Raw genomic sequence first — 26,451 nt, 5'->3', positions numbered from 1 at the left:
CCTACCTTGCTGCAGAGTAATTTTATTCTCAGTTTCACTTTCTGGCCACCCAGTGAAACTCTTAGTTTATTTCATGCCCGCGCTTCGATCGGTTTCCTACGCGGAAGCCCACCCCGATGCAGTGCAGCCAACCACTAGTAGAAGCATTGAGCCGTACTTTATGTCTCATACGCAGCTCTGGCCTGTAGGGTTTCAGTTGATTTTTCAGCCCTCTAGAATTCGAAGTGAGGTTACCTAGCGGTGTCATCTGTAGCACTAATTTGTATCTTTACGTAATGTCTGGGTATTGCACACAGTTAACCACTTTTTCCCATTTATACATTTCACCTATTCTCATTGCTCCCCCTTCTGATAGCAGAGAAACACATTAGATTACATGCAGTGTCCTTTGCATTAGATTATTTCCAATACCTTTGTCGCATGAGGACTATTCACATGTTTGCTTTACGTTAATATACACATATCAAAAAATGGTTTGCATCATCTCAGTTCCGAGAATTCCGGTACCTGAACAGAAAATTCTAACAGAGATCATCATTTTCAACCTTTTTATTGCTCGTGAAAACAACACATTGCATGTTGTACCACCATACAGTGAGACCTTCAGAGGTGGTGGTCCAGATTGCTGTGCACACCGGTAACTCTAGCACGTAGTAGCACGTCCTCTTGCATTGATGCATGCCTGTATTCGTCGAGGCATACTATCCCCAAGTTCATCAAGGCACTGTTGGTCCAGGGTTCATGTCTGGAGAACATTCTGGCAACTCGAGAGGACTGATGTTGTTATCCTGATGGGGGCGCGAACTGTCGTTCATGAATACGAATGCCTCGCCAATATGCTGCCTATATGGTGGCACTATTGTTTGGAGGACGGCATTCACGTATCGTGCAGCCGTTACGGCGCCTTCCACGACCACCGGCGGCGTACGTCAGCCCCACATAATCCCACGCCAACAAAGCAGGGAACATCCACATGGCTGCACACACCAGAAGGTGACCGGGATGCCTCCGAAAGCGTCTCTCAGGATTGTCTGGTTGAAGACATATGCGACATTTATCGGTGAAGAGAACGTGATGCCAATCCTGAGCGGTCCATTCGGCATGTTGTTGGGCCCATCTGTACAGCGCTGTGTGGTGTCGTGGTTGCAAAGATGGACCTCACCATGGTCGTTGGGAGTGAAGCTGCGCATCATGCAGCCTATTGCGCACTGTTTGAGACCTAACACGACGTCCTGTGGCTGCACGAAAAGTACACTCCTGGAAATTGAAATGAGAACACCGTGAATTCATTGTCCCAGGAAGGGGAAACTTTATTGACACATTCCTGGGGTCAGATACATCACATGATCACACTGACAGAACCACAGGCACATAGACACAGGCAACAGAGCATGCACAACGTCGGCACTAGTACAGTGTATATCCACCTTTCGCAGCAATGCAGGCTGCTATTCTCCCATGGAGACGATCGTAGAGATGCTGGATGTAGTCCTGTGGAACGGCTTGCCATGCCATTTCCACCTGGCGCCTCAGTTGGACCAGCGTTCGTGCTGGACGTGCAGACCGCGTGAGACGACGCTTCACCCAGTCCCAAACATGCTCAATGGGGGACAGATCCGGAGATCTTGCTGGCCAGGGTAGTTGACTTACACCTTCTAGAGCACGTTGGGTGGCACGGGATACATGCGGACGTGCATTGTCCTGTTGGAACAGCAAGTTCCCTTGCCGGTCTAGGAATGGTAGAACGATGGGTTCGATGGCGGTTTGGATGTACCGTGCACTATTCAGTGTCCCCTCGACGATCACCAGTGGTGTACGGCCAGTGTAGGAGACCGCTCCCCACACCATGATGCCGGGTGTTGGCCCTGTGTGTCTCGGTCGCATGCAGTCCTGATTGTGGCGCTCACCTGCACGGCGCCAAACACGCATACGACCATCATTGGCACCAAGGCTGAAGCGACTCTCATCGCTGAAGACGACACGTCTCCATTCGTCCCTCCATTCACGCCTGTCGCGACACCACTGGAGGCGGGCTGCACGATGTTGGGGCGTGAGCGGAAGACGGCCTAACGGTGTGCGGGACCGTAGCCCAGCTTCATGGAGACGGTTGCGAATGGTCCTCGCCGATACCCCAGGAGCAACAGTGTCCCTAATTTGCTGGGAAGTGGCGGTGCGGTCCCCTACGGCACTGCGTAGGATCCTACGGTCTTGGCGTGCATCCGTGCGTCCCTGCGGTCCGGTCCCAGGTCGACGGGCACGTGCACCTTCCGCCGACCACTGGCGACAACATCGATGTACTGTGGAGACCTCACGCCCCACGTGTTGAGCAATTCGGCGGTACGTCCACCCGGCCTCCCGCATGCCCACTATACGCCCTCGCTCAAAGTCCGTCAACTGCACATACGGTTCACGTCCACGCTGTCGCGGCATGCTACCAGTGTTAAAGACTGCGATGGAGCTCCGTATGCCACGGCAAACTGGCTGACACTGACGGCGGCGGTGCACAAATGCTGCGCAGCTAGCGCCATTCGACGGCCAACACCGCGGTTCCTGGTGTGTCCGCTGTGCCGTGCGTATGATCATTGCTTGTACAGCCCTCTCGCAGTGTCCGGAGCAAGTATGGTGGGTCTGACACACCGGTGTCAATGTGTTCTTTTTTCCATTTCCAGGAGTGTATTATTCAACATGGTGGCGTTGCTGTCAGGGTTCCTCCGAGCCGTAATCTGTAGGTAGGAGTTATCCACTTCAGTAGTAGCCCGTGGACGGCCTGAGCGGGGCATGTCATTCACAGTTCCTGTGTCACTGTATCTCCACATCCGAACAACATCCCTCTGGTTCACTCCGAGACGCCTGGAGACTTCCCTTGTTGAGAGCCCTTCCTGTCACAAATTAACAATGCGGACGCGATCGAACCGCGGTATTGACCGAGTAGGCATGGTTGAACTACAGACAACACGAGTTGTACCTTCTTCCTGGTGAAATGACTGGAACTGGTCGGCTGTCGGACCCTCTCCGTCTAATAGCTACCGCTCATGCATGGTTGTTTACATCTTTGGGCGGGCTCAGTGACATCTCTAAACAGTCAAAGGGGCTGTGTCTGTGATACAATATCCACAGTCAACGTCTAACTTTAGGAATTCTGGGAACCAGGTTGACGCAAAACTTTTTTTATGTGAGTATATGATTGTCCCTCGTGCCAATTCATGATTAATTTGGTGTTCTGCTCAAAGAAAGTAAATGTAATTGTAAATTTTTAGGATGGCACTTATCTGTTTAACAGTCACACTCACTAGAATCCTTTTCTATTATCATTTTTGGAAGGGAACGTTGATCAATTAATGTGTTCAATAAGTTATGTGACAGGCTACTCTCCCCACTTATGTTTTATATCAGGGCGATTATGAGATAGTGTCGCATAACTTCGTGATTCTGTCTACTAAATTGTCAGTTAGAGGTCTCACAATAGCAAACACGCGGCTAGTTTCCGGTAGAGCTGTGACAGGGGGCAGGGTTGTTAGTACTGCTTGGGTGACTCGGTCAGTAGTGTGTCTCAACAAGAAAGGAAAATATCTCAAGATTGTCTTCGGTTCCAGCACATAGTTTAATTCTGTCAGGAAGTTAATATGTAGAGGTCGAGCGTGAATGAGAGCTGTTTGGAGGTTGGTGGAGCTGGGCTGGTGGTGCTCAGGAGAAGCTGCAGTTGGCCACCCTGGGCGTGGTTGCAGCGTTGTTGTGGGTAGGTACCAGGTGGATGACCAATGCCCTATCATGAAAACAGAGTATAGAGATAATCTGCTATTCCATGCCAGAGTACATGCTTTACGATGGTGCTAGTCGGCGTACAGTGCCTCTAGCGCACAGGCAGGACTCAGATGGTGAGCGTCCTTGGATCAGAAGTGGCCTCTTGTCAAGACCAGTGGCAATGTCGTCCAGGGCAGTTGGCAGTGTAGTCAGTACTGGCCGTGTGGCGCTGATTCAGGCCATGAGGGAGAATGGCGTGAAGCAGTTGAAGGAGGCAGCAGCATTGGTTGGTGCAAGTATAAAACTCAGTGCCAAACATAGCAGAGCGTGCAGTATCGATTTGTAGACCTCAGTGGGGATGGTGATGACTCACAACAGTGACGGGTGACAGACAAACAGTAGCGAACAGCAAAAATGTTTGAAACTTCCTGGCAGATTAAAACTGTGTGCGGACAGAGACTCGAATTAGGGAACTTTGCCTTTCTCAAAAAATGGTTCAAATGGCTCTGAGCACTATGGGACTTAACATCTATGGTCATCAGTCTCCTAGAACTTAGAACTACTTAAACCTAACTAACCTAAGGACATCACACAACACCCAGTCATGACGAGGCAGAGAATAACCCTGACCCCACCGGGAATCGAACCCGGGAACCCGGGCGCGGGAAGCGAGAACGCTACCGCACGACCACGAGCTGCGGACTTGCCTTTCTCAGGAAAGTGCTTCTTTCTTCCAGAAGTTCTCTTGCAACGTTCGCAAGAGAACTTCTGTAAAGTTGGAAGAAAAAAAAAAGTACTAGCGGAAGTGAAGTTATGAGGATGGGTCGTGAGTCACGCTTGGATAACTCAATCGATAGAGCGCTAGCCCACGGAAGGCAAAGATCTCGAGTTCGAGTGTCGGCCTGGCACACAGTTTTAAATTACCAGGAAGTTTCATATCGGCGCATACTCCAATGCAGGGAGAAAATGTCATTCTAGCAAAAATGTTTGTCTACATAGACAATGGTGGCTGGACGTCTAGGTTGTCCAGAGATGGTCCATGGTCCCCGAAGGTCGGTGGTCTGCAACAGTTGGAAGCTACAAAGCAGATGGTCTGCCGGTTGGTAATCATCAGGTCAACAGCATTAAGACTCAGCATTGTCTTCTGACCCATCTCTACTGCAGACAGCTTCTGACGGCAGCAGCTTCGTGACCCTTTCTTGGATATGTATGACAGTTAAGCCATCAGTCTTTTGACTGGTTTGATGCGGCCGACAACAAATCCCTCTCCTGTGCCCTCTCAGAGTAGCACTTGCACCCTAGGTACTCAATTATTTGTTGTAAAATTGTTAAAATTCATTGTGAAATGTTCAGGTGACATTTATTTTGCACAATTCGCTACTAGTTTCGGTCAACGACCATCACAAGCTCAGCAACCATAACCGGCAGAGAGTTTGCGGCGGCGCGGTTCTTTCCGTCCCTTTACGACGAACTTGCACCTACCTGTGAACATTGTCTCAGCAGATCATCAGTAGGAAAGCCGAGTGAAACCACCGACCTGCTCAATACGCCACGCGGAATATATGTCTTTTCTCGTCACAAAATTCACTTAAAAATTCCGAAATTTCTACACACACATCTGAATAATCATGCCGTCACTTTATTACACTTTTGATGTGTGAAACACTGCTAGATCGGTAACTTATCGTTTTCATCGGAACTACTACTACACAGGTCCGAACTGTTTCATGGCTAGGCTTAGACTGCTCTCTAGAATACTCTAAGTCTTCTTTATCATCAGAGAAAGCGCACGAAGAATATTGCTTTACCGTTGGTCAGTTTATTCAACAGCCAATAGCAAAACAACACTCTCTCGCGTCAGTCCGCGGTTTTCATCAATAACCAATCTCAAAATAGTAAACCTAACGACGGCAATTTTTACCGACGTAATTATCTAATATGCTGAAGTTTTGCTTATGCATTAAGTTATTTACTATTGTTATTTATACCTGAATTAACTTTCCCTTTACGATAAACTTACTTTACAAATCTGTTCTAGAAAAATCTCCTTTGTCCATATCCATACTTCTTCTAAATGTTCCCATACTAAATCCTACTACATAACTCGTTAAACAATTATCTTCATATTAACCTTAAACCACACTCACGCATCATTCATACTGCTAAAACACATTTATAACATTTTACATACATAAAAAGAAATAATAACACTTTATGAAAGTACTAGAACGGTTTAGGAAAAACATTCTATTACTTTAGTGCACCCTAGTGGGCACAATCGAAACTAAAATCACAGTCCCCTTATCAAATATTGTCCTCTGATACATAAACTACATGCGCGTCCACTCTCGCGTCACCATCTGTCACTCTCCAGCTCTGAGACACGTCTCCCACTTAACCGCCACCAAGGCAGGATCGTTATAAGGCGCTACGCCTCAAAGTTTACTATAATTAGAACAAAAATTCTCACAATAATAACTGTGTACGATAATTTTCGTCAAGAAGGAAGTCCACATCGGCAGCTAGTAGCACACTGACGGATGTTGCGGAAATTACATTTGCTCAAATTAAGGTATAACTTACCAGCAGTTTATGCCAACTGTACTTGATAATGGTCATTCACCGAAACTAGTAACGAATTGTGCAAAATAAACAATAACTGATGGTTTCACGGCTAATTTTAATAGTTATTTGGCCGCTGAATGGCCTACCTGCGAACATAGTGTGGACAAATTTGTTGGATACATGAAAAATACTCTCTCTTTCTGTACAGTTTTACCCTCTACAGCTCCCTCTAATACCATGCATTTAATTATCAGTTGTCTTAACGCATGAACTATTATCCTCTTTCTTTTTCTAGTTAGTTTTCCGAATCTTCCATACCTCACCGGTTCTGAGGAGCAACTCGTCATTCGTTACCTGACTAGTCCACCCAATTTTCAACATTCTACTGTAGCACCTGATTACGAGAGCTTGGATTCTATTCTGGTCCGGTTTTCCCACAGTCCACGATCCACTAATATACAGTTCCGTGCTCCAACGTGCATTCTCAGATTTTTTTTTTCCTCAGGTTAACGCTTATGTATGATACTAGTACATTTCCCTTGGGCAGGAATACCCTTTTAGCCTCTGCTAGTTCCCTTTTCATTTCGTCCTTTCGTCGTTCGTAATTACTTATTTTGCTTCGAAGGTAGCAAAATTCCTTAACTTTATCTATTTGCGATCATTCGAAGTGTGGCTAGAAAAAAACCGGACTAGTACTGGTGAAACAATAAAACGAATGCAATAAGGCTGAAAGTCGCGTGGCCTGTCACGTGACTCTCGCTCCGCCTACTGCTCGAGTTTCATCTGCCTCCTGCACTCAGTCTGCCCGTGCCGTCTGTTTTAAGTAGTTGACGTTTTGTCTGTGCGTCGGAAAATGTTGAGTGTACAGAAAGAATCGCGTGTTAACATCAAATTTTGTTTCAAACTAGGAAAATCTGCAAGTGAAACGTTTGTAATGTTACAACAAGTGTACGGCGATGATTGTTTATCGCGAACACAAGTGTTTGAGTGGTTTAAACGCACTGGCAGACCATTGTCAGCAAAAACTGACATAAAAGGGATTGTGCACATTGATTGGGTACCAGAGGGACAAACAGTGAATCAGCATTACTACATTAGCGTCCTGGCTACCCTACGTGAGCGAGTACGGAAAAACGGAACGATTTGTGGAGAAAAAAGTCATGGATTCTTCACCAAGACAATGCCCCAGCTCACAGTGCGTTGTCAGTGAAGACGTTTTTGGCAAAACAAAACATTCCCATCTTAGATCATCCACCCTACTCACCTGATTTGGCCCCCTGTGACTTTTTTCTTTTCCCTAAAGTCAAGTCAGCTTTGAAAGGAACTAGATTTGAGATTGTTGAAGCAGTAAAAGAAAAAGCGACGGAAGTAATGTATGGACTTACCGAAAATGATCTGCAGCATTGCTATGAACAGTGGAAAATTCGTATGGAGCGGTGTAGAGACCGAGGAGGAGAGTACATTGAAGGAGATAACATGAAATTGTAAATAATTGTAAATAAATGTTTTTTCCAGCATCAGTCCGGTTTTTTTCTAGCCGCGCCTCGTACATCTTGATGTAAAGTTGGTCGCTGTTCTCACATCTGCTAGTTCTCTTTGCTTTCATCAGTTCACTCTCAATCCATTTCCTGTACTATTTAGACTGTTCATTCCATTCAACAGATCTTGTAATTCTTCTTCGCCGCACTGAGGTAGCAGTGTCATCAGCGAATCTTATCCTTTATATAACTTCAACCAGCGGGTTGATACCACCCTTGAACCTTCTTTTATTATGGCTTAGTTTGCGATTGAGCACCCATGTTCTAGGGGTAGCGTCTTTGACTCATAATCAAAACTTCTTTGGTACTGGGTTCGAACACCGCCGCTGCTTAAGTTTTGAATAATAATCAGCATTGACAGCCGAAGACTTCCGACATTCTGCCAACGGCCTTGTCAAAGAGGACGGAGGAGCGGACAGAGATTGAGGGCACTTACTTGTCCTAGGCGTGGGAAACAGCCACTAAAGGCGGAATAATCAGCAATGATCAACGACATGAGGATGCAGAAGGCAATGGAAACCACTGCATTAAAGACAAGTGACGTGTATCCTCAGGACATATGGCTTGTAACTGAAGTAGGATCATGTTGATATCTCCATTCGAAAAAGATGCCGGAATTGTCCCCCATTCGTATCACGGGGAGAGGAATGCCAAGGGGGAGGTTAGCATGAGAAAAAGATTGAATAATAAACAGAAGGATAACGTTGTACGAGTCTGGGAGTGGAATGTCAGAAGCTTGAACGTAGCAGGTAAACTAGAAAATCTGAAAAGGGAAATAGGGAAATGCAAAGGCTCAATCTAGATATAGTAGGGGTCAGTGAAGTGTAAAGAAGACAAGAATTTCTAGTCAGATGAGTATAGGGTAATATCAACAGCAGCAGAAGACGGTATAACGGGAGTAGGATTCGTTATGAATAGGAAGGTAGGGCAGAGTGTGTGTTACTGTGAACAGTTCAGTGACATGGTTGTTCTTATCAGAATTGACAGTAAACCAACACCGACAACGTTAGTTCAGATGAAGAGATGGGGAAAGTGTATGGGGATATTGAAATTGTAACACAGTATACAAAGGGAGATTAAAATCTAATAGTCATGGGGCGCTGGAATGCAGTTGTAGGGGAAGGAGTAGAAGAAAAGGTTACAGGAGAATATGGGCTTCGGACAAGGAATGAGAGAGGAGAAAGACTAACTGTGGTCTGTAACAAGTTTCAGCTAGTAATAACGAATACTCTGTTCAAGAATCACAAGAGGAGGAGGTTTACTTGGAAAAGTTGATACGGAAAGATTCCAGTTAGATTAGAACATGGTCAGACAGAGATTCCGGAATCAGATACTGGATTTTAAGGTGTACCTAGGAGAAGATGTAGACTCAGATCATAGTATATTAATGTTGAAGAGTAGGCTAAAGTTTAAGACACTAGTCAGGAAGAATCAATACGCAGAGAAGTTAGGATATGGAAGTACTAAGGAATGATGAGACACGGTTGAAGTTCTCTAAGGCTGTAGACACAGCAATAAGGAATAGCTCAGTATGCATTACAGTTGAAGAGGAATGTACATCTCTAAAAAGGCCCATCATAAAAGTTCGGAAGGAAAACATAAATACGAAGAAGGTAACTGCGAACAAGCCATGGGTAACAAAAAAAAAAAAAAAAACGGTTCAAATGGCTCTGAGCACTATGGGACTTAACATCTGTGGTCATCAGTCCCCTAGAACTTTGAACTACTTAAACCTAACAAACCTAATGACATCACACACATCCATGCCCGAGGCAGGATTCGAACCTGCGACCGTAGCAGTCGCGCGGTTCCGTACTGAGCGCCTAGAACCGCTAGACCACCGCGGCCGCCCCATGGGTAACACAACACATACTTCAATTGATCGATGAAAGCAGGAAGTACAAAAATGTTCCGGTAATTTCAGGAATACAGAAATACAAGTCGCTTAGGAATGAAATAAATCGGAAGTGCATGGAAGCTAAGATGAAATGGGTGCGTGAAAAATGTGAAGACATCTAAAAAGAAATGATTGTTGGAAGTGCAGACTCAGCATACAGGAAAGTCAAAACAACCTCCGATAACATTAAAAGCAGGGGTGATAACATTAAGAGTGCAACCGGAATTACACTGTTAAATGCAGAGGAGAGCGGATAGGTGGAAAGAACACACTGAAAGCATCTATGAGGGGAAAGTTTTGTCGGATATGATAGAAGAAGAGACAGGAGTCGATTTACTATAATCAGAATTTAAAATTTTGGACGACTTAAGATCAAATAAGGCAGAAGGGATCGAGAAAATTCAATCAGAATTTCTAAAATCATTAGTGAAGTGGCAACAAAACGACTATTCACGTTTGTGTATAGAATGTATGAGTTTGGCGACATACCATCTGGAAAAGCATCATCCACACAATTCCGAAGACGACAGGGGCTGGCAAGTGCGAAAATTATCGCACAATCAGCTTAACAGCTCATGTATCCATGTTGCTTTAGGAAAGGCAAATGCACCAAAGAAGCAGTTTTGACTTTGCGGTTAATAATGGGAGCAAGACTAAAGAAAATCAAGACACGTTCATTGGATTTGTCGATGTGGAAAAATCGTTCGACATTGTAAAATGGTGCAAGATGTTCGAAATTATGAAAAAAGTAGGGGTAAGCTATAGGGAGAGACGAGTCATGTGTAATATGTACAACAGCCAAGAGTGGACGAGCAAGAACGAAGAGCTCGTATTAAAAATGATGTAGGACAAGGATGTAGCCTTTCACCCCTACTGTTTAATCAATACATCGAGCTAGCAGTGATGGAAATAAAAGTAATGTTCAGGAGTGGAATAAAAATCCAACGTGAAAGGATATCAATGATACGATTCGCTGATGATATTGCTATATTGAGTGACAGTGAAGGAGAATTAATTGATCCCCTGAACGGAATGAACAATCTAACGAGTACAGAGTAAGTATTGAGAGTAAAGCGAAGAAAGACGAAGACAGTGAGGAGGAGTACAAATGAGAAAAGCGAGAATGATGGTCGCTAAGTAGACGAAGTTAAGGAAATCTGCTACTCAGGCAATAAAATAACCAATGATGGACGGAGCTTGGAGGACATCAAAAACAGACTAACAATGGCAAAAAGGGCATTACTGACCAAAAAAAATCTACTACTATCAAATATAGGCCGTAATACGAAGAACAAATTTCTGAGAATGTACGTTTGGAGTACTGCAGTGTATGGTAGTGAAACATGGACTGTGGGTAAACCGGAACAGAGGAGAATGTAAGCATTTGAGATGTGGTGCTTCTGACGAATGTTGAAAATTAGGTGGACCGATAAGGTAAGTAATGAGGAGGTTCTGCGCAGAATCGGAGAGGAAAGAAACATGTGGAAAACACTGATAAGGAGAAGGAACAGGATGATACGACTTCTGTTAAGACATGAGGGAATGACTTCCATGGTACTAGAGGAAGCTGTAAAGGGCAAAAACTGTAGAGGAAGACAGAGATTGGAATACATCCAGCAAGTAATTGAGAACGTAGGTTGCAGATGCTACTCTGCGATGAAGAGGTTAGCACAGAAGTGGAATTCGTGGCGGGTCGCATCAAACCAGTCAGAGGACTGATGACAGAAAAAAAAGAAAAAAAATTCAATATATAGACTGAGCAGTATGGGCGAAATTCTGCATTCATGCCTTACCTCCTTCTTCATCCGAGCACTTAGTGCTTGGCCTTCCGGTGTTATTTTTTGCTCTTGCTTCTTGTGAGTGTTCTGTATTAACAGTCTTTCTTCTATTTTTCTCAGAGTTTCCAACATCTTGCACCATTTGGCATTTTCGGATGCATTTTTGAGGTCAACAAATTCTATGAATGTATACTGATTTTTTTTTCATTCCTGCTTCCATCATCAACCTCAACTCAGGACTGTCTCTCTTAAAGCCAAACTGATCGTCATGTAACAGAAAATTTTCTTTCCCGTTCTTCTCTATGTTACTCTTGTCAGCGTCGTGGATGCATGAGCTGCTTATTTGATTGTGCGATAGTTCCTGACATTATCTGCTTCTTAACATTAACTGAATTTTTCTTCGGTTCTTGGCAATACGTCGTGATAATAATTAAAATGGAAAACTACTTTCTAATGTTCTGCGAAATTATACTGATTTGGTCGCGAACCAGCTTTTAGCTCCTCAGACCATCTTCAGATAACAACTGCATGTCACAAACAAAGATAAACATAATGTGCGACTTACAAAGGTATTATCTGCACGGAAGATACAAAAATGTCAAACTGTTTACGTAGGAAAATATTAAAATAATTACGTTAACTAAATAAGGAAGTGTAGAAAGTTTTTATGTGGAGATATATATATAAATTGACGAGAAAGAAAATTGAATATACAGTTCCATCTAGTATCTCCAACTAAGACATAATTTAAATAGGGGGGGGGGATGAACATTAAGTATAATTATTTAATACTACGCTGGCATTCCGTATCACGTGTTTGTACATTTCCGTTATTTCCAGTAGGGTCATCTTTCTGCTTTTTTTGACGGAATGTAAAACTTCGAATTCTGTATCATGAGGATGGTTTTCTGACGGTCGGCTGAAGATGACCAGCAAAGGTCAAATCGTTCATCCTTAATCGCCAGATTCCCTTATGTTCACGTAGCCTAACTGCAGAGCTCTGCCTGACTAAAATATATTTTTTGACACTGCTTGCAAGTGACTTTACATATACCACTCTGTGCCAAGAGTTGCGTTTTGTCCTTGCTATTGAATGAAAGTTTTGATATCCTGTTAGTATTATAAAATGCAGGTCTGTAGTTGCGAGACTTTAACTCTTTTGCGAGATTGTCTGTAATGTTGTCAGTACACTGAATCTTGGACAATGCTCAGAAACCAGTGTGCAGACGTGGTGTAATTTTGTTAATTTTACTTTTTAGTGGGATATTGACAATCAGGGTAGAGCTTTAATCATTGCTGGACGCGATTTGTTTGTGGTTTTTTCAGTTTGAAATGTAGATCTGGATAATGGAACAGATGTGAGGCGACACATCGTTGAACAGAAAGTGCGTGCTTCAGGCTGTATGGATGCTGGGAGCTTACAAGGACTACTGTTTCAATAGCTACGTTTTTTATGTAAATGCTAAATGCGTATTTTCTTGTGTTAATGTCTATACTGGGCTCCAAGAAATTCATCGAAAGCCTACCAGCTCCTTTTTAAACTGAATTTTCTTACGTTATGTTTTTAAATATTGTAGCAATCGGGCTAGTAGCATCGGTCACCAACTTTACATCGCCGATATATCTGAACCAGTATTTAATTTCACAATTCAGTGGTTCTTTCTGTAAGAAACTTTGTCGGAAATTGTACAAGAAAGTCTCAGACAGCGTAAGACTAAGAGATGAATCAATACCTAGACCATCACACTGATTATAATACTTATTTTGAAAGTGGAAGTAGTTCTGCTTTACACACATTCGTTTCGAATCAATTATGTCACGTAATTATACAGGAGTTACGTTGGATTTACGCAAAAGAGCTGATAATATGTTTATGAGTTCACCAGAAGGAACATTTGTAAATAAGCAAGTGGCATCTGACGATACTAGTTTAGAAGTGCGTGGGATTTGTATATCTTCAACTTTGTCAACAGAGAACATAGAATGCTTGATGCCAAACATTCGCATGCCGTGCAGCACTATTACAGAACAGGACGGACAACCGAAGTACAGGCAGTCTCCTTAGTGCCAGGGTTCCCGGGTTCGATTCCCGGCGGGGTCAGGGATTTTCTCTGCCCCGTGATGACTGGGTGTTGTGTGATGTCCTTAGGTTAGCTAGGTTTAAGTAGTTCTAAGTTCTAGGGGACTGATGACCATAGATGTTAAGTCCCATAGTGCTCAGAGCCATTTCAACCATTTAGTCTCCTTAGTAGACCTGTTGCGTCTGCTAAATGCTCTTCCTATAAATCGCGTTCTGTGGTCCGCCTTATCACACATGGTTAGATTAATAGTCTATATTATCTAATACTACCCTGACAACAGTTGAAAATTACATCAACTATTAATAAATAATTTTTTAATGGCTATCTTACCTTGAACTCCCACCAATAACTTGCCATTGAAATGTCATGTACAATCTTTCTCTCACTGACTGAGATAATAATGCTGTCGGTATATCACGAGTCTAAAGTTTCCCACTGAGGTATCTCGATTATATCGCGCTCTCGCATTACTTTGATTGCCTTGTCTAGCGCAGTTCTTTTTTGAGATTGATAGCGTGTTTTAAATACTTCTTGTGGCAAATTTTTACTTAGGGCCTATGAATGGGCATCTCGAAAATGGCGAAGCTGGTCGAATGGTGACGTGCTAATGTAGTGAGCATCTAGAGAAAAAGGTAGAAGGACACTGAAACTACCATTAGGCGCTAAACCGTTGGACGTCAACGACTCTTAACAGAATTTGGGGTTCGGAGGGCTGTCTACTCTGTAAAGAATGATACGTGTGACACCTCTACTGAAAGAGCACTATGCTGCTATACGTACCAGTGTTTCGGAGCACACCGTTCATGGTACTATTGAACATGGAGCTCCGCAGCAGACAATCCCTAAGCGTTCACTTGTTAATAACAACTTCAGTTACGATTGTAATGGGCACAGAACCATCGGGATTCGACTGTTGATCAATGGAAACGTGTTGGTTCTTCGGGTGAATCATATTTTTCCTACACGGGATCGATGGTCGTCTCAACAAATTCCGCCATCGAGATGTACAGCGGCTGGAAACGTGCAGCGCGCCACGGATATAGGCTGGTGGAGGAGTGTTACGACACGGAGGACATTCTCCTGTGCTTGCGTGGGACCTGTGATAGTAATCGAAGACACGCTGTCAGTTGCGAACAGCCTGCTTCCCTTCACGCTAGATGTCTTCCTCAACAGCGATGTGATCTGTTGGTAGTGTAATTATACAAGTCTCGGAGCTATAACCATACCACATTGGTTTGAGGAGCATTATAGCGAACTCACGTTGATGTCTCGGTGACCAAATTCTCCTGATGTAAATCCTATGGAATCCCACTGGGTCGCTATCTGGCGTTATTACCGCGTACGCAAATCAGCGGCCCGTTATTTACGCGATTACATGACTTGTGCGTAGTCATCTAATACATCATACCTCCACACATCCACCAACAAACTGTCCGATCCCTTATACACAGAATCAGTGGCGTATTTCGTCCCATAGACGGACGAACAAGCTCTTAATCAGGTGGTCATAATGTTTTGAGTCATCGGTGATTTTTCTTATGACTTTTTGTAATTAGTTCTCTTCTTATTCGTCTCAGTCCTCGATGTCAGGCAATTGTTACTTGTTTTCTCGGCTGCTTCAGTTGTTTGGACTTTCCTGCTGGTAAATGGTTATTGTGCTTAAAAAATGTTAGTCGTTCTTCTGCCACCAGTGCAAAATTTGCATCATAGCTCTTATTTTCATGTCGCGCTTGTTTTTTCTGAGACTGTATATCCTGTTGAGCAAACTGACCCTTCTTCCCCATTTACAAATAACTTAAAAAATTCCTCGGAGAAATCATTCTTCATTTAATGATTAATACTACTGCGCTGACTGCAATGTTAATATCTTGCAATTCAAATTCTAAAAACATTGGTTTTTCAAAAATGGCTCTGAGCACTATGGGACTCAACTGCTGTGGTCATCAGTCCCCTAGAACTTAGAACTACTTAAACCTAACTAACCTAAGGACATCACACACATCCATGCCCGAGGCAGGATTCGAACCTGTGACCGTAGCAGTCGCACGGTTCCGGACTGCATGCCTAGAACCACGACATTGGTTTTTAAATCATCTTACACTAACCACCACAGCCAATGATTTGCGTAACTGATTTAACCTGAGTTTCATTGATGATGTTATACGGACTTTGGGATAATGTTCTGGTGTCCGGTCCAGACTCTACTTCTGAATTTAGGTTCACGTTAATTATCCCTGTCTCAGTCTCGACTGGTCGCTTTCCGATAGTTAATTCCTGTAACGTGCATGAGTGCCTCTCTGATACATTACCTTGCGCTGTATCTTAGAAAATTTAGCTTTTTTGGCCCATTCACGATTGGACTTCATCCGAACGTTGTGAGGCTTTTAGTGATGGATGTGTCATAGTTTACATCTGCGTACACATCGACATAACTACCCTGCAACTTACACTTATGTGCCTGCTAGAGCTCATCGGAAAACTTATGCCTTTCCGTTCGCGAACAGCGCACGGGAAAAACGAACGCTGAACTCTGAAATATTTCTTCTCGTGCTGTTCTGTGGATTGCTCGACCAGAACTGATTTAAGGACGCGGTGATATATTCAAGGAGTAGCCTATGTGGTACATTCAGGGCGTGTTCTCATGCCCCATTACAACTTGCCTCTTTCCGGTCTACTTATGATGGAACCAATGCGTTTCTCAAAGTCGCGCGCTCCTGCACAATGCTCCAAAATTGCCACTGGTCGAGAAGCTATGAAATTCGCAATCCCTTAAATACTTAACATAAGGAATTTCAAAGTTTCTGATACAGCGTTTGTGCCTTTCTTGCGCAAGCCCAACTTGATCAAATTGATTAATTTCTATTTCAAATGATTCCCGTAATTAGCTACTTTCTGAAGATCACTTTTGATTTGTTTTCGATTTTCTCGCGAATATCTTTCAATGACAGATAAATGTCGCTGGCGTTTTCATTATATCCCGACTGGGACTACTGCAGTATGTAGCTCATTTTATGACTTCGGGAACATTTCAACATTAACTCCTGCTGCTTATGATTCGGATTACAAGCTTCATCTATTTGCGTTCGTTGTTTTGCCACTTGGGCTGAATTAGATTATAAAAAATTAATTTTAAGTTCATTAAGTTCCAAGTTCCTTTGTTGTTGGACAATATGGTCAAGCATTATTAAGTAACTTATACCTTATCTAGAATCGTTGAACATTTGAGTTTTCTGCGCTGACTTTTTATTTCCGTTCATGTGTTTTTCGATTAGTATGTGCAATATTTTCATTAGTTTTATCAATAGACTACTTAAGGTAGTTATTATTATCTCTCTTGTATACCGTGTTTGAAGTCTGAGTTGATTTGTAAATGTTATCTTGCATATCTCTTACAAACCGCACCAGATAAACGATAAAGTTCTGTTACTCTTAACAACAAATACTTTCATTTGCCGTTTCATTGTTACTAAGCACAGCTGCAGTGTCAGCAAGCACAGGTCTGTGACTTCTTTGGCTTACATTTTACAAATTTTCGTCTGATGCACTATCGTGAAATGCGTATTCTGTAACTCCACCTACTGAAACTTCTGCTACAGCGGGAGAATTGTGCGCTTGTAATGAGCCGTCATCATGCAGTTCTGACTAGTCTTCATCAGTGTCTCCACCATTACAGCAGCATGCTGTTCCGTTGCTATACATTATTACATTCATCTTGATCAGGAATAGTCACTGGTCGATTCAGTGAGTGTAACATGTGTCTGAAAGAGATTCTTCAGATTTTACAGGACTGTAACACCAACGCGAAGGAAGACAGAAACTTAGGGTACACTTTAACTTAAGCGTCGAAGCTCAGAAAAAGTTAAGGGTCAGTATTAGGATGCCGATTCATCTGGTGGCTGAAGCAGTTAACTGTCTCCCTCGTTCATTGCCCAATATGGGCGAGTGGAGACATCGGTAACACAGCGAGAAAAGTGGTTTCGCGTTCTCCGTTTCAGCACGTGTATATCAGTTACAAGTGTGTGGTGATATTTTCGGAACGGCGCTTCTTGCACCTCATTGCGTTTGATAGTGGCACCAGAGTCCCACGAAACAAGTTATTTATGGAATGGGGGACTAGTAGGTGGACTCTGCACGCTCGTTCAAGACGTAGGCAGCATTTTGCACTGAGAAGAGGACCGCGCCTGTTCCTGATCACCGATTTCGTCCAGATTTGGGATAGATGAAGGGTTTGGCCAGAAATGAATATGACAGGACTGAGAGCTGCAGATGGCCAAGCGTTTAGAAAAAAAATACGGTTTTGGCGTGAATTGGGCTACACACGAGCAGTTTTAGTTTACCAGTTTTCAAGCAACAGATGGCTTAGCAGAAAGCATACACAACTGTAACTAAAGGGTTGTTAGATCGAGTTTATATGCAGAGATCACTTAATTTTTTTTATTTTCGGTTTTTAGGCTTTTTACACTGAAGCCGAACAACAATGAAGCTCAAATATTGAATTTATCCATATTGGCGTGAATGGCGCGAAAAGAAGGGGAAAGCAAAATTTGGGATTGAAAATAATTGTCCATGGAGGGATTGTATGGCCTACACAACTCTGTCTATAAAATGAGATACATTTGTATATTTCACAGTTCATTGTTTACTCGTGCTGGGGTGATTCTCATAGCAAAAACCAGGGGAAGCATTCATTTTCTCGGCATTTTTCACATGTTATATTCGCCGCGTTTTTACAATTAGGTGATTGCTTTAAAGCCTCTATAGAAAGACAAACTTGGTTTACACTCACAAAAGGTTCTGTACCATCGCACAGTCTGGCAGTAAACTGGGCGTAACGCATCAGCTGGTGATGTGCAGTGGAATGTATTTTGACACAGTCCCTGTTAATGCGTATCGATAAAACGAACATCGCACTAGATTAATTTGAGACCGCTCTATTGAATGAACACGTGAAACTACGCTTCGAAATCGTTTGTTGGTAACGGGAAACAAATCGATGCTTTGCCTCGATACGGGGCGTCGCATGAAATACATGATGAACAGTATTTGTTTGTGGCGACTCTAGCAGTTACACACTGCAAAAACGAAATTACAGATGTCTGCTGAAATACTAGAGAGAATATAACTGACGGCTCTTACGAGGGACATCCTGTACATTCCAATCCGACTTTAGCGTTATGTTGTCATTCACTTTACTGGTTGTAGCCAGTTTACTAATATCATTTTCTCTTTCCGATCTCCAACAAAACACTCTCGAGAGAATGATGGCAATAAGACTGATGGACAGCATCTGTTGCTCTCATAAACTATAACTATTTGATGAGAAGACCAGAAGGAAGTCGTGTACTTGGAAGAACCGTGAAGTGATCGATGGACGAAATCATAAATACCTATGATAAAAATGGAAGAGCTCTGTCTATACAGGAAGAGGCTGTAGTTCTTGCGTGGCTCTCATGATTTGTAAACGTTGTTTAAGTAAGAAAAGTAAGTACTTAAAAGAAATCAAGTGGGATTCCTTAGACGCACTTCACACATTCGCCAGCTGATGCACCTGTAACCTCTACGATGTTGACTCAAACCATTTCAAATTGTTAGAGAACTTGTAACACCAATATCTATTATAATTAGGTGTATAATATGTGAATATCGATTGGAACTAAGTTTATACTATGTAAATGTGAATCTATGATTATGAAGTGATTGTTCTTTGTTAATTGAGGTCATTGATGTGTGACAGGGAAGTTAAAGTATGTGATGTATATATGTAAAAAGTTAAATGATGTTTAAAAATGATGAAGTTTTATAATATATGTATGTTCATAAAGAAAGAAGTGTGTATTGGAAAATGGTTCATGCTTAGGGAACTTATGAAATGTAAAAGCTGTAGGGAAGCCCCTCCGCAACGGAAGTGGCTTGGGGCGATGTAAAGGTGTTTTTGGAGGTCGATCTCGGCGGCTCCTTGCTGGTGTAAGTAGGCTGTTTAGGTTTTTTTATTAGTAACGCCACCTCTGTATGAAAATCACTGGCTGTGCTGTGTGCAGTCTGTGGCTGCTTTGCATTGTTGTAATACTCGCCATTGTAGTGTTAGGCAGCTGGTTGTGAACAGCGCGTAGCGTCGGGCAGTTGGAGGTGAGCCGCCAGCAGTGGTGGATGTGGGGAGAGAGATGGCGGAGTTTTGAAATTTGTCATGAACTGCTATATTTATATATGATGATATCAAGGTAAATACTTTGTTTGTTCTCTATTAATATCTTTCATTTGCTAACTATCCCTATCAGTAGTTAGTGCCTTCCGTAGTTTGAATCTTTTATTTAGCTGGCAGTAGTGGCGCTTGCTGTATTGCAGTAGGGGGAGTAACGAAGATTTTTGTGAGGTAAGTGATTTGTGAAAAGGTATAGTTTAATGTTAGTCAGGGCCATTCTTTTGTAGGGATTTTTTTGAAAGTCAGATGGCGTTGCGCTAAAAATATTGTGTGTCAGGTTAAGCACAATCATGTAAAATTGTTCAAAGGGGACGTTCCATATGTCGACCCTTAGCCGAGGATACCTCACTGGAATCTTCTGATTTTTTCCTTGTAGTTTGTGTAATTAGTGTAGATTTTGTTTATTGCTAGCGCGTAATTGTAGAGAAAATCTCCTTTGTAGTTGCAGTCTTTCATTGTTGTACAGTAGAACAGTTGTGGTATGCATATAGATTTGCACCAAGTATTTCGCATCTGCAATTAACTAGATATTATTTTCAGTGCTATGTTAATGTGTTCCCCTATTTTTGCTCTTCAAATTGTGTTTTTCTGTGTTGTCGTGTGAAATACTGTGACAATAATGGCGTGTGAAAAACGTAACACTAGGCTCCAAAGCAAACTGAGAAATAATAGTGACGACGAGCGTAGCTTGCCAGCACCACTGTGTAATGAATTAACAGACGTTCAAAGTAGTAATTTGGTAACTGTGCATAGGGAAATGGAGTGGGCGGCAAACACTGGTGTAGACAGCGAAACAATTAGAGAACAGGGAAGCATTATCGATCGATCGGTCGGCGACAGCTCGCCTCAGGAATCCGAAACGACAGGAAACAATCTCGGAAACGCTGTGGATTCAGGATTTGGGTCCTCACCATTTTCTCAAATAAGTCAAGACACATTTTCTGCTTGTCAAAATGTGAATGTTGCCGGTGCAACTTCACTGCCGAAAAGCACTGAGGAACGTGTTTCAGACACCAGTGCATTGTTATTACAATTAATGCAACAAATGGGACAAAAGCTTCAAAAATTAGACACAATGGAACAAAATGAGAGACAAATACAGCAACAGTTAGACAGAATAGAACAAAATCTTCACACCACGCTTGAACAAACACGTGAAGATTTAACTACTGAGTTACATAAAATCGAATCGAAATGTCAAAAAGTCTGTAACGACGTAAAAACACAAATTTGTGAGCATTTCCAACCTCTTTTTTCGCGTCATGAAAATGCACTACAGAATCACGAAGCAGCCATAAAAGAACTGCAAACTACTGTTCATGAAAATCATGAGACCTTACAAGCTAAATTTGACTCAGTTGCATCTACCGATTCGGTTACGCAACTTGCAAAAACTCAGGAAAACTTAAAGGACACAGTAGATACTCTGAAATTTGGTTCAGAAAAACACACTGAGGAAATAAGTACATTATCGGATAAAGTAGCCAAACTTTCAGATCAGTTCACTAACTTATCTACAAAGGTAGATGATGATCTGAATGAAACAACACCTGTAGCCTTCACTGACACTGAAGAGTACGAACAAATTAGAAAATTCAAACAAAATCAAAATCAAATCAATACACAGTACAAAAGAGAAATCCAGGAAGTGCAAGATCAGTTGGCACAAGTAGTACAAGAATTACGTATTTCAGAGGACACTCGCGCTCCAACACGGGAAGAGGAACTTAGAAATACGGAAAATCCACAAAATAATAACACAGGGCATTTCGGAAATTATGAAAGAAATTGGCAATGTGCACCGAATTTTGAGATGGAACCGCCGACACGACGTAACAATGACCGATATGCTACTCGCCAACACAATGATTTTTACTATAAGCTGTTAAAAAGAAAAAAAAGAAAAAAAAAGGGGGCAGAATAACTTCAGGCGCAACAGTTCGGCGCGCAGTTACGATTCCGGGAGAAATTCTCCACCACATGACCGACAAACAAGAAATTATGAAATCTACCGACATACCGACAGACCTGAATTTCATCAGAACTGGCGGGATTTAAACAGGGCTGGGCCCTCTGGGCAACGTGAATTTGTAGAAGCTAGGTCTCCAAATTCCAATAACGACGTGCGCCAACAAAGGGACAGACAATGACCCGCACCGCAGGCAGACACCTGCGCCGGCTGGCTCCGAGAAAAACAACATAGGGCTAACCTTGAGAAAAATTCCAGTGTTCCTTACCGACGTATACCACTTGATAATTGTGTTAAAGTTAAAACTCTGCGTACTAGGAAGAGTAAAGGATTTCACCACACTTCACATATAAAACCGTTTATTGAGAGATAATGTGCTTTTTTAACTTGAGATTTTAATACAACATTTTGGTTTGGTTGAAAATACATTATGGATTCAAGGTGCTTTCTGAGAGATACCAGGTGACACGGTGGTTAGTTTATTTGACAGCTACACGATTTTATCACGACGCTACTAATGAGTGACTATTTACAATGTTGCTTTTGCGGTGTATCTGTTTTATATCTGCACAGCTTTCTGAATTCCTCTGGAAAGAAAAACATATTTTAGTAGTAACTTTTGTGGTATAGCTACAATGAGACAGCCTTTTTTGTAGCACAACAATACGTTACAGCACAGTACTTTCTTCATCACGGCAATAAGCATAATAACTAAGATATCTATTCGCAAGGCATTTCATTTTTGTGTATCGTGAGGTAAGTACATTGACTTCTGCAGAACTTAGCTTTCGGAGGACGATAACTACGACACTTCCACAGAGATTATCTTGCAACAAGATGCACATTTAGCGCTACAGTACACGTATTTGAGTGATTAATCTTATACTTAAAACATTTATTTTTAAAGATTTTTGAATTACAAAGAAAGTTTTCCGTGATACTTTTCATTCCATTGCTGTAATCTGTAACACCTGAGGGTATAATTACATTAATCCTCAGGGGGGTACACGCTTACTTTGTGTACCATGTGCGTGGCAACCACAAGGAACCCTAGCTAATATGGTATTTGCTTATACAACTTTAAACATCGGTACCATATTTCTCTAACACAAATTACACAGCTATCTGATCATTTAACTGAGAGATAAACATTTTTTTTACTGCATCAGTGGCACATGTTTACGTAATTACACAGGTGGATAACTTCACACTTACGAAATTGTATTTTTGTCTGTACTTCGTGAAATGTTCATATTTTTTTCAGAACCATTGTGATACTATGAGAGCTTTGAATGATGTATTTGGTATGGGATCATGATTTTTGAAGTGCGTTTGAGGCGGATGACACTTTTGACATGAGCAGAGAATTTTTTTAGGTTTTGAAATTATTGGAGGAAGCTACGACGATTTTGAGAGTTGACTGAGGTGTTATGATGTTATTTTTACGACGACGATGTGTATTATGCTGCTGAGGTATGTTTATGGTCAAGAAGCTGATGCTATATGAGGAATTTGATTATGCTACGTGTTTCATATGATGAAATATTAAAGAAGCGTCGACGAATATATATATGTGTAATAAGGTAAGGAGTAATGAGTAGCGGTTAGAAACTCTGCCTTGTGAAGACGTATGTTGGAAACCAAGAATCGTACTTTAAGAGTTATGAAATGAAATGTGTGTATATGCGTGAATGTATCACAATGCTGACGAATATTTTTTTTTGGACACTTACATTTATAGGATTTTGTTTCTACAGATTTGCAACGCTAATTCTTGACCTGTGAAATATTTTTATATGAGACTGCCACTGTAGCGCAAACTGCTGTCGTAAATATTTCCGTACGAAAGTTAAGTGACCACCTGCACGTAATGCGTCGCGGGCACCCACCAGGGCGACAGCCGCCCGAAAAAAAGCCATTAGCCTTCCAGCGGCACAGGTAGAAAAAAAAGGGGAGGCCATTATCCTCGCTATTGACGTTCCTTTGTAGAAAGCATCGCAAAAACGACACGGTCGAACTTGAAAACGACGAGAAACATTTCACGGCTATTGTCGTGCTAATTGAGAGAAATGCCATATGGCTAGTGAATGACGTTTCACGCCTTGCTTTGCCCATTTTGTTTAATATCTAGTTTCCAGCTGTGTTGCAGCATGGGTTTTATAAAAAAAAATTATTTGCTAATGTGAACACTTTCTGTCAACAGATCTATTAAATAATTATTTTATGACCCACATTCTTCGAAAAAGGAGCTCTTGGAATGGAAAGAACAATAAGAAGGGGCTAATAACAGGAACTGCATACATAATTTTCTTTTCAACTACTTGGTAATTTTTTTTTTCGTAGAGTACGTTTTTGTGATGCATCACTCTAGTGTTAAGATGTGACGGAAGTTTTAAACATGGCCATTTTTACTGTAATATTTTTTCTGCTTGAGCTATGTCATGTTTAGGTATAAGTTGCTGCTGTTTGCCAGGCATAATGTTACTGAATTTGACTTTGTATTACGCTGTTCAGCCAGTTTTACTACTGATTTATTTTTCTTGTTTGCTGCGCATTGCCTCATATTAGTTGTAATGTTGAATTGCTTGGTAATTTAGATTTACTGTAGCTTGCTTTGTCAGCTTGAAATTTTTGTCATTGATGTTTGTGTTACTTGATTTGTTCTGCTGCATTGCCTCGTCCCTTAGTTTAGCATCTGAGCTCAGTAGATTTAAGTTAGCTTAAGAGGGGGGTAGACTATATAAGAGAACAAGTTGTGATGGGTTGGAAGAAATGCTTTGAGAAGCTATAAGAAAATGGTTTGGCCAAAATAGTGGTTTGAAAGAGGATATGAACCAAAAAAGTAGGGTTTAGGCACAACAGGTTTAGGTAGGATTTTCTTGGAAATAAATGATGAGGTAAGATAATGGTAAATAAATAATGAGGTAAGAAATATGTGAACAGAATATAGAAAGCATGCTTGGATAGGATTTTTTTGGCAGGTGCAAATGTCGAAATAAGAGGAACGATCTATGGAATGAAGTTTTAGGTTGGACTGCAGTACCAAATTTTACACTGAAAACGAACCCTGTCCTTTCCATTGTGTTATCCCCCTATGTGTTTGTGTACCCTTGTGTATTTGTTTTCTTCCTGTCTCTGTGTAGTTTCATAGAATTTTTTTTCTCTTCTAATACTAAGCTACATTCACTATGATGAGGAATACTGTTATCCTCAAATATAATTGGCATTAATAATATGTTATTTACCTTGTAAATATGCTTAGACATTATTTATTTTGTTTTATTTTAATGCTCATGTGTGAAGTTGATGTTTTGAAAGTTATTTTGAACTTTTATGTATCTACTTATCTCATAATTCCTGTAACATTGATGTATATGTTATTTTGATTCTTTTGTAAAGCCTGTACTACAAATGTTATCTGTATTGTTATGTTCTTTAATGATGTATTTTGTACCTTTGTAATTGTACTCTCATGTTATAAAATTGTAATTGACAGCAGTTCATCAAATTAAGTAACTTGTAAGTTCCATTTCACTGCACACATTTCTGTTGGTCATACTATATGGACAATATGTGACTGTAGGGACTGTTAGTGTTTGCACGTGTGTTAATAATTCAGCAAGGGACTGGATAACAGCATTGCTGGTTCTAAGGACATAAAAAAAAACTTTGTGAGTGCACAAGTGGTGGTTTATGGACTTGCTATATTATCCGCAAGACTCTTCAATGGTGATTGTGCACCTGCAGTCACAACAGATGGCTGCTGGCCATCTCTACAAGGACTACAGTGGGTCTGCATCTTTGGTGACCCGCCAGTACCATCATCTCTACAAGGACTACAGTGGGTCTGCATCTTTGATGACCCGCCAGTACCATCATCTCAACAAGGACTACAGTGGGTCTGCATCTTTGATGACCTGCCAGTACCATCATCTCTACAAGGACTACAGTGGGTCTGCATCTTTGATGACCCGCCAGTACCATTATCTCTACAAGGACTACATGTGAAACGTCCCCTTTGAACAATTTTACAGGACTGTGCTTAACCTGACACACAATATTTATAGCGCAACGCAATCTGACTTTCAAAATTCCCTACAAAAGAATGGCCCTGACTAACATTAAACTATACCTTTCACAAATCACTTACCTCACAAAAATCTTCGCTGCTCAAGCTACTGCAATACAGCGAGCGCCACTACTGCCAGATAAATAAAAGATTCAAACTATGGAAGGCACTAACTACTGATAGGGATAGTTAACAAATGAAAGATATTAATAGAGAACAAAGAATGTATTTACCTTGATATCATCATTTATAAATATAGCAGTTCATGACAAATTTCAAAACTCCGCCATCTCTCTCCCCACATCCACCACTGCTGGCGGCTCACCTCCAACTGCGCAACGTTACGCGCTGTTCACAGCCAGCTGCCTAACACTACAATGGTTGAGTATTACAACAATGCAAAGCAGCCACAGACTGCACACGGCACAGCCGGTGACTTTCATACTTAGGTGGCGTTACCAATAAAAAACCTAAACAGCCTACTTACATACCCCCCATGCTCCCCACAAAAAATTTTACAAATTTTGTTGGGCACTGGCCAATACATATCTGTTAAATTTTTTTTTTCACAATTACAATAACAAAGAAATCAAATGCACACACTTATTGATACA

This window comes from Schistocerca nitens, chromosome 2 (assembly GCF_023898315.1).
Source record: "Schistocerca nitens isolate TAMUIC-IGC-003100 chromosome 2, iqSchNite1.1, whole genome shotgun sequence".
Lineage (NCBI taxonomy): Eukaryota > Metazoa > Arthropoda > Insecta > Orthoptera > Acrididae > Schistocerca > Schistocerca nitens.
Note: the sequence above shows the minus strand (reverse complement) of the source record.